Here is an 8,008-nt window from a genome sequence, read left to right on the forward strand (position 1 = left end):
TCACGCCCGAATCCGCAACTACGGAGGAAAATAGAATCTTGCGGCTACGCATGCTGGAAATGCTTGATTACTGGAATAATGGAAAAGAGCCACCAAGCATCGTCCCTGGATTCCCTGAGTTATTCTCCAGGACAAGCGGGACTTCTAATGTCCCCATAAGTTATCCTGCTACCCCATTCGGATACCCAGCCATTTCAGCCTTCTCTGCTGGATCGCCCTCTGAATCTCATCCTCGAGTGTCAACGACAGATGTAAAAACAAATATCTTTACTGCACCACCTTGCCCGATCACGGCACAACCTGCTGCATACAAGCCGACTTTTGATTCGTCCTCGCTTACATTCCAAGCCCCATCTTTCTCGATGGAACCAACTAGGTTCGTTACCAGCACTAATCCTCCACAGCCTCAGTGCGATCTTGCACCTGGGCAGGATCAGAACCCCAGAATTACGGAACAAAATGAGATGGCCAAAAGAATGAGAAGCCTTGAACAGAGTTTGAAGAACATGCAAGGTTTGAGCGGACAGAAAAGCGTCTCTTACGCCGACCTATGCATGTTCCCTCACGTGCACCTACCAGTGGGTTTCAAGACCCCAAAGTTTGAGAAGTACGACGGGCACGGTGACCCTATTGCTCATCTCAAGAAATATTGCAACCAATTAAGGGGAGCCGACGGAAAAGAGGAATTGCTAATGGCATATTTCGGGGAAAGTCTGGTAGGAATAGCCTCGGAATGGTACATGGACCAGGACATGTCCCGATGGCATGTCTGGGATGATCTCGCTAGAGATTTTGTGAGACAATTCCAGTATAACATCGACATCGCACCAGACCGAAATTCTCTGTCGAACTTGAAAAAGAAACCTTCAGAAAGCTTCAGAGAGTATGCTATTAAGTGGCGCGAGCAGGCGTCGAGGGTGAAGCCTCCCATGGATGAAGTGGAAATGGTCACTACCTTTCTCCAGGCTCAAGAGTCTGACTATTTCCAAAACATGATGTCATCCATGGGAAAGCCGTTCGCAGAAGCGATTAAGATTGGAGAGATGGTGGAGAATAGGCTAAAAACGGGTAGGATTTTGAGTCAAGCAGCCATAAGGGCAACCTCCCAAGCCGTCCAAAGCGGGTCTGGAGGAATGGCAAGAGGGAAGAAAAAGGAGGAAACGGCTATGGCGGCATCAGAAACAAGGGAATATCGTAATCCCAGGCCCCGTTTTCCAGAAAGGACTTCACAACACTACTACCCTCACCAAAACATGGCATATGCTCCTCAACCATACATGGTTATGAACACCCATCCTTATGTCCATCCGCCACAACAAGCCAACCGAGGCCAAGCTCCACCTCCCAGAAATCAGCCTCCATACCGCAACCACTATAACCCACAGCCTCCGCAAAATAATTTCCGTCATCAGGAACCACCTAGAAGGCGAACTTTCACGCCTATCGGTGAGCCATACTCTACTTTGTTCCCGAAGCTAGTCCAGTTGGGTTTCCTGCTGCCAGTCCCTCAGACAAGGCACAACCCGGCATCACCTTCTTACAAAGCCGGTGTCAGATGCGCCTATCATTCAGGGGCCGAGAGGCACGATACAAATGACTGCTGGTCATTGAGAAGAGTGGTCGAGAATTTAATAGAGCAAGGGAAAATAGTGCTAAGGGACGAGGAGGTCCCAAATGTGACTAACAATCCATTACCTGCTAACAATAATGGGCCGCTGATCGGAATGATTTGCGAAGACAAAGAATTTGACCCTGCTTTGAAAGCTATAATCGCCATTGTTGACGCAGGGAAAAAGCCTGAAACAGCCCAGAAATGAGAAAAAGGGGAAAAGGCCAATACTGTAAAGTGCGAGCCCGAAAAGAAGGTGGAGAAGAAAGCGGTGCCTGTGAAGAATAGAGTTCTTTACATCCCACGAGATCGAGCAGAAAAGCCGCAGAGCTTCGAGGTCAAAAAGGCAAAACCTATGTACATACAGAAAGGGGCCTATGTGGTCCGGGGAACGATTCAACCACCTCGGCTGAGTGAGCCAGTGGTTATCGGACGCGTGCCACAAAAGCCGATGACCAACCCGTCCACAGTGCCGTGGAATTATCAAAGGACGTTGGTAACGTACAAAGGTAAAGAAGTCACGGGGGAACTTCCGGAAAGTACTTTCATTGGAAGGTATTTAAACACCCAAGAGCTGAACAATGCCACACGGAGACGCTTCCCGCCAAAGAAGCCTGTAAGCATTGAAGAAGCGGAATTTTTCTTCCAACAAATGAAAATGCCAGACTACGAAGTAGTAGATCAACTGCGCAAATTCCCTGAGCAAGTGTCCATGCTATCTCTGCTAATGAGGTCAACCGAGCATCAAAAGATCTTACTCAAGACCTTGAATGAAGCATACGTACCAGCTGAAACCTCAGTTGAACAACTGGAACGGATGATGGAGAGGTTCTTTGCCATCAACCAAGTCTCTTTCAGCAAGAACGATTTACCCCCAGAGGGAGTAGCACACAACAAAGCCTTGCATATAACAGTTAAATGCGAAGGCTACTACGTCAAGCGAGTGATGTTGGATGGGGGTTCAGGTGTTGACATTTGTCCGCTCTCCACGCTACAGAGAATGGAAATTGGGACCGGAAGAATCCGCCCTAATAATGTCTGCGTGAGGGCTTTTGACGGCATCAAAAGAGACACCCTTGGAGAAATAGACTTGGCTTTGACCATAGGGCCAGTAGAGTTTGAGGTAACTTTCCAAGTGCTTGACATGGATACGTCCTACAATTTCCTCCTTAGAAGACCTTGGATTCATGCGGCATGAGCTGTGCCTTCCACTCTTCATCAGATGGTGAAGTTTGAGTACGAAGACCGAGAGATTGTGGTCCATGGAGAAGACGAGCATGCTATTTATCGGGACCCATCCATCCCATATCTTGAACCAAGAGAAGGGAGTGAACACACGATCTATCAAGCTTTCGAGATTGTGTTAGCAGAGCAGCATGAAGAGGGAAAACCTTGCCCCCAACCTTTCTTGTCTAACACCTCGGTTATGGTGGCTAAAGAGATGATCCGGCACGGATTTAGGCCAGGAAAAGGGCTCAGACGAACATTGCAGGGAATAACGGAACCCATCACCCTGCCTTCCGCCAAAAAACTTTTTGGGATAGGTTTTCAACCCACTCCAGAAGATGAAGAATGGGCAAAGAAAAGGAAGAATAAGAGGTGGAAATTGCCTTGGCCACTGCCGGATTTATATGAAACTTTCGTCGGACCAAGATACACTGAAGAAGAAGACGACGAGGTTTTCACGGCTGAGGAAATCGAGGAGATATGTGGGGCAATGAGAGAAATGCTCTACGAGGCTCATATGGTTTAGCCAGGAGAAGGCACCAGCACCGCCGAAATACTATATATGGGGCAAAACGCCAAACTCCGAAACTGGGAGGCCACGCCATTCCCGACTAGGCGGAAGTCTGGGTAGACCTGTCCTGCCACCTTTCCTGCATCACAAGTTATCTCCAGGATATAACTTGGATGTTTTCTTCTTTTATTTGTTGTTCTGAATTTCTGAGTTTGTAAACATTGTTGTCTTCCAGATTTCAAGAAGAAAATGAAAAAAAAATCATCATTGTTTTCCCATTTTTTTTCCTTTGTTCTGATTTTGTTATTTTTTCCTTTATCTTTTTCTTTCAGTTATAATAATGCGGCTTTAAATATGACATGCTTGCGGACTTCACGCCCAGATCACAACGAGCTATTTAATTGTGAAATAATGAACCCAGAACCAGAATATGATGAAGAAGAGGCTTTTAGGGAAATAAACCGAGAGTTGGAACATTTTGAGAATAAACCTAAGCCAAATCTGAATGACACCGAACCGGTTAATTTAGGAACTCCTGAAGAAATCCGGGAAACCAAAATAAGCATTCACACGGACAAGAAAATGCGAGACGCGATAATTCAACTTCTTTTTGAATTTAAAGATGTGTTTGCTTGGTCATACGATGACATGCCGGGATTAGGTGTTGATCTAGTGGTTCATAAATTGCCAATTCATCCTGATTGTCCTCCAGTTCAACAAAAGCAACGAAAGTTCAAAACTGAGGTCAGTGACAAGATTAAAGAGGAGATCACCAAACAACTGAAAACGGGAGTGATTCGGGTAGTCCAGTATACAACATGGTTGGCAAATGTGGTTCCAGTACCGAAAAAAGACGGGAAAACTCGGGTATGTGTAGATTACCGAGATTTGAATTGAGCAAGTCCCAAAGATAATTTCCCACTGCCCAACATCCACATCCTCGTTGATAATTGCACCAAACACGAGATACAGTATTTCGTAGATTGTTACGCTGGATATCTTCAGGTATTGATGGATGAAAAAGACGCTGAGAAAACTGCCTTCACCACGCCTTGGGGCACCTACTGTTATCGGGTCATGCCATTTGGTCTGAAGAATGCTGGGGCTACTTACATGAGGGCCGTGACTGCCATTTTTCATGACATGATGCATCAAGAAATAGAGGTGTACGTGGACGACGTGATAGTCAAGTCCAGGACGCAGGATAATCACATCCAAGACTTGAGAAAGTTCTTTAAGAGATTGAGGAAGTATGACTTGAAGCTGAACCCAGCCAAATGTGCTTTAGGAGTTCCGTCGGGCAAACTTTTGGGCTTCATAGTGAGCAGGAGAGGTATCGAGTTAGATCCAACAAAGATAAAATCTATCAGGGATCTGCCTCCCCCAAGAACGAAGAAAGACGTGATGAGTTTGTTGGGCAGATTAAACTATATCAGTCGATTTATTGCCCAGCTGACAAGCACGTGTGAGCCCATATTTAAGCTGTTGAGGAAAGATGCGGCGATCAAATGGACGGCTGAATGTCAGGAAGCTTTTGACAAAGTCAAGGAATATCTTTCAAACCCCAGTTTTGGTCCCGCCAGAGCTAGAGAGACCACTGTTCTTGTATCTGACGGTCTTGGAAAACTCTTTCGGTTGCGTCCTCGGGCAACATGACATAACCAGAAAGAAGGAGCAAGCAATCTACTACTTGAGCAAGAAGTTCACCGGCTACGAGGCCAAGTATACTCTGTTGGAAAGAACGTGTTGCGCTTTAACGTGGGTGGCTCAGAAACTGAGACATTATCTCCAAGCTCACACTACTTTCCTCATAAGCAGGTTGGATCCTTTGAAGTATATATTTCAGAAACCGATGCCTACTGGAAAACTGGCCAAGTGGCAAATCTTGCTTACTGAATTCGACATAGTCTATGTCACTTGCACGGCAATGAAAGCCCAGGCGCTAGCAGATCATTTGGCCGAAAATCCAGTCGATGAGGAATACCAGCCATTGAGTACCTACTTTCCAGATGAAGAAATAAACACTGTACAAGTGGTCTCGGAGAATGCTCATGTTTGGAAGATGTTCTTTGATGGAGCTGTAAACGCCAAAGGTGTAGGGATTGGGGCAATTTTGATCTCGCCCTCCGGTCAGCATTATCCGGCCACAGCTAGACTGCGTTTCTTTTGCACAAACAATACAGCTGAGTATGAAGCCTGCATCATAGGCATACATATGGCGATCGATCAGGATGTCGAAGACTTACTGATTATGGGAGATTCTGACCTGATTATCCGGCAAGCCCAAGGTGAATGGGAAACTCGGGATGTCAAGCTTATCCCTTACCGACAGCACGTGGAGGACCTCGGCAAGCGTTTTAAATCAATAAAGTTCAGGTATATCCCGAGGTGTCACAATGAATTAGCGGATGCACTTGCTACTCTGGCTTCAATGCTACCCTACCCAGGCAACGCCCATGTCGATCCTTTGGAAATCCAAATCAGGGAAAGACACGGTTAATGCAACGTAATCGAGGCAGGATCAAATACGCAGCCTTGGTACCATGACATCGAGAGGTTCCTGAAGACGCAAGAATACCCCGAGCACGCTACTGGAGATCAAAAGAGAACCATTAGACGGCATGCAAGCGATTTCTTTCTGAGCGGTGAATTGTTATACAAGAGGACCCCGGACCTCAACCTACTAAGATGTGTTGACGCCGAGGAGGCAAGAAAGATCATGCACGAAGTACACGCAGGAGTGTGCGGACCCCACATGAACGGGTACGTCTTGGCAAAAAAAACCTTCGAGCAGGTTATTACTGGATAACCATGGAATAAGATTGCTTTAGCTTTGTTCGGAAGTGTCACCAGTGCCAGGTGCACGGTGATTTGATTCATGCACCTCCTACGGAATTGCATCCCATGTCTGCACCTTGGCCATTTGTTGCATGAGGCATGGACGTCATTGGACCAATCGAGCCAAAGGCTTCAAATCGACACAGATTTATACTGGTTGCCATCTACTACTTAACAAAATGGGTAGAGGCTGTCACTCTCAAGTCGGTCACTAAAAAAGCTGTAGTGGATTTTGTACACTCAAATCTTATCTGTCGTTTCGGTATTCCTACGACTATCATTACAGATAACGCAGCAAACTTGAACAGTCACTTGATGGGAGATGTATGCGAGCAATTCAAAATAACGCATAGGAATTCTACTCCTTATCGGTCAAAGGCCAATGGCGCTGTAGAAGCGGCAAACAAAAACATCAAGAAGATTTTGAGGAAAACGATCCAGAGTTCCCGACAGTGGCATGAGCAGTTACCATTTGCATTATTGGGGTATCGCACTACGGTACGCACGTCAGTAGGAGCAACTCCTTATCTTTTGGTTTATGGGACCGAGGCTGTGATACTAGCGGAAGTAGAAATCCCTTCGCTTCGAACCATTGTTGAAGCAGAAATCGAGGACAGCGAATGGATTAAGACTCGATTGGAGCAGTTGACTTTGATTGATAAGAAACGAATGGCCGCGGTTTGTCACGGACAGTTGTACCAATGAAGAATGGCCCGTGCTTACAACAAGAAAGTCAGACCTAGGAATTTCGAAGTAGGTCAACTGGTACTGAGGCGCATTCTGCCACATCACCAGGAAGCAAAAGGGAAATTTGCTCCAAACTGGAAAGGCCCATACATCATCAGGAAGATATTTCCAAGAGGAGCATTGTACCTAGGTGACATTGAAGGAAATGATCCCGAAATAGCAGTGAATGCGGACGCAGTAAAAAGATACTATGTCTGAGTGACGCCCCAGCGATCCTGACACATTTGAAATGCTGAAGGTTTTATTCCCACTATCAACTCTCTCTACAAGCCTTTGAGCCGGTTACAAAAAAAAAAGAAAAAAAAACAAAACAAACAAAAACAAACAAAACAAAACATTGATTGAGGCCTGAACTACATCTGACTTGATTCCGAAAGGATACGTAGGCAGCCTCTCCCTGAGGTATAGTCACACCAACAATAAAATCCCATTTACCTTGAAATTGAAACCGAGGCATGTCAAGCGGTTTAGAAGCTAGTATCATCTACTTTTCTTTGCCAAGCACAAGCCTTTCATATCAATTACCAAAGGTAACGGGAAGCCAAAAAGCGTCACGAATGGAGACCGGTACCCTATAAATTGAGAGAAATAAAATGAGAGAGTCTCGTCGGTGAAAACCTCCGGGCACCACGAGGCGACGGGAGTAGAGAAATCAAAAAGAGAGAGCTTGTGTAGTAAAAACTCGTAAAGAGTGCTATCAAGCGACAGCAAGGAGGGAAACGAGAGAGGTCAACTAGCGAAAACCCGCAAAGGGCACTGTTGGCCGAAAAGATGACTTCACCCCAGGAAGTCTCGGCAAAGTTCCACCGGTTTGAAACACAAACCCATTTTGGTTTAGGAGGGAATGCAAGTTCATTGAAGGTCAGACGTCCAGTCCAAAGAGCATGTCATGTCCATTTAAAGTCAGCATTGTTTTCCTCAGATAAGTCTTTTCATCCCGAAAGGGACACTTTTTTTTTTTTTGAAGTTTGCTTTCTCCTTTCTTTGCTTTTCTTCAAATCCCTTTCATTTTTAACCCTAAGTTTTCAGATATACCGGAAAGGACAGGTGGTAGGTTTGGTTTCACGAAATTCCGT

This window comes from Nicotiana sylvestris, chromosome 2 (genome assembly GCF_000393655.2).
Source record: "Nicotiana sylvestris chromosome 2, ASM39365v2, whole genome shotgun sequence".
Classification (NCBI taxonomy): Eukaryota; Viridiplantae; Streptophyta; class Magnoliopsida; order Solanales; family Solanaceae; genus Nicotiana; species Nicotiana sylvestris.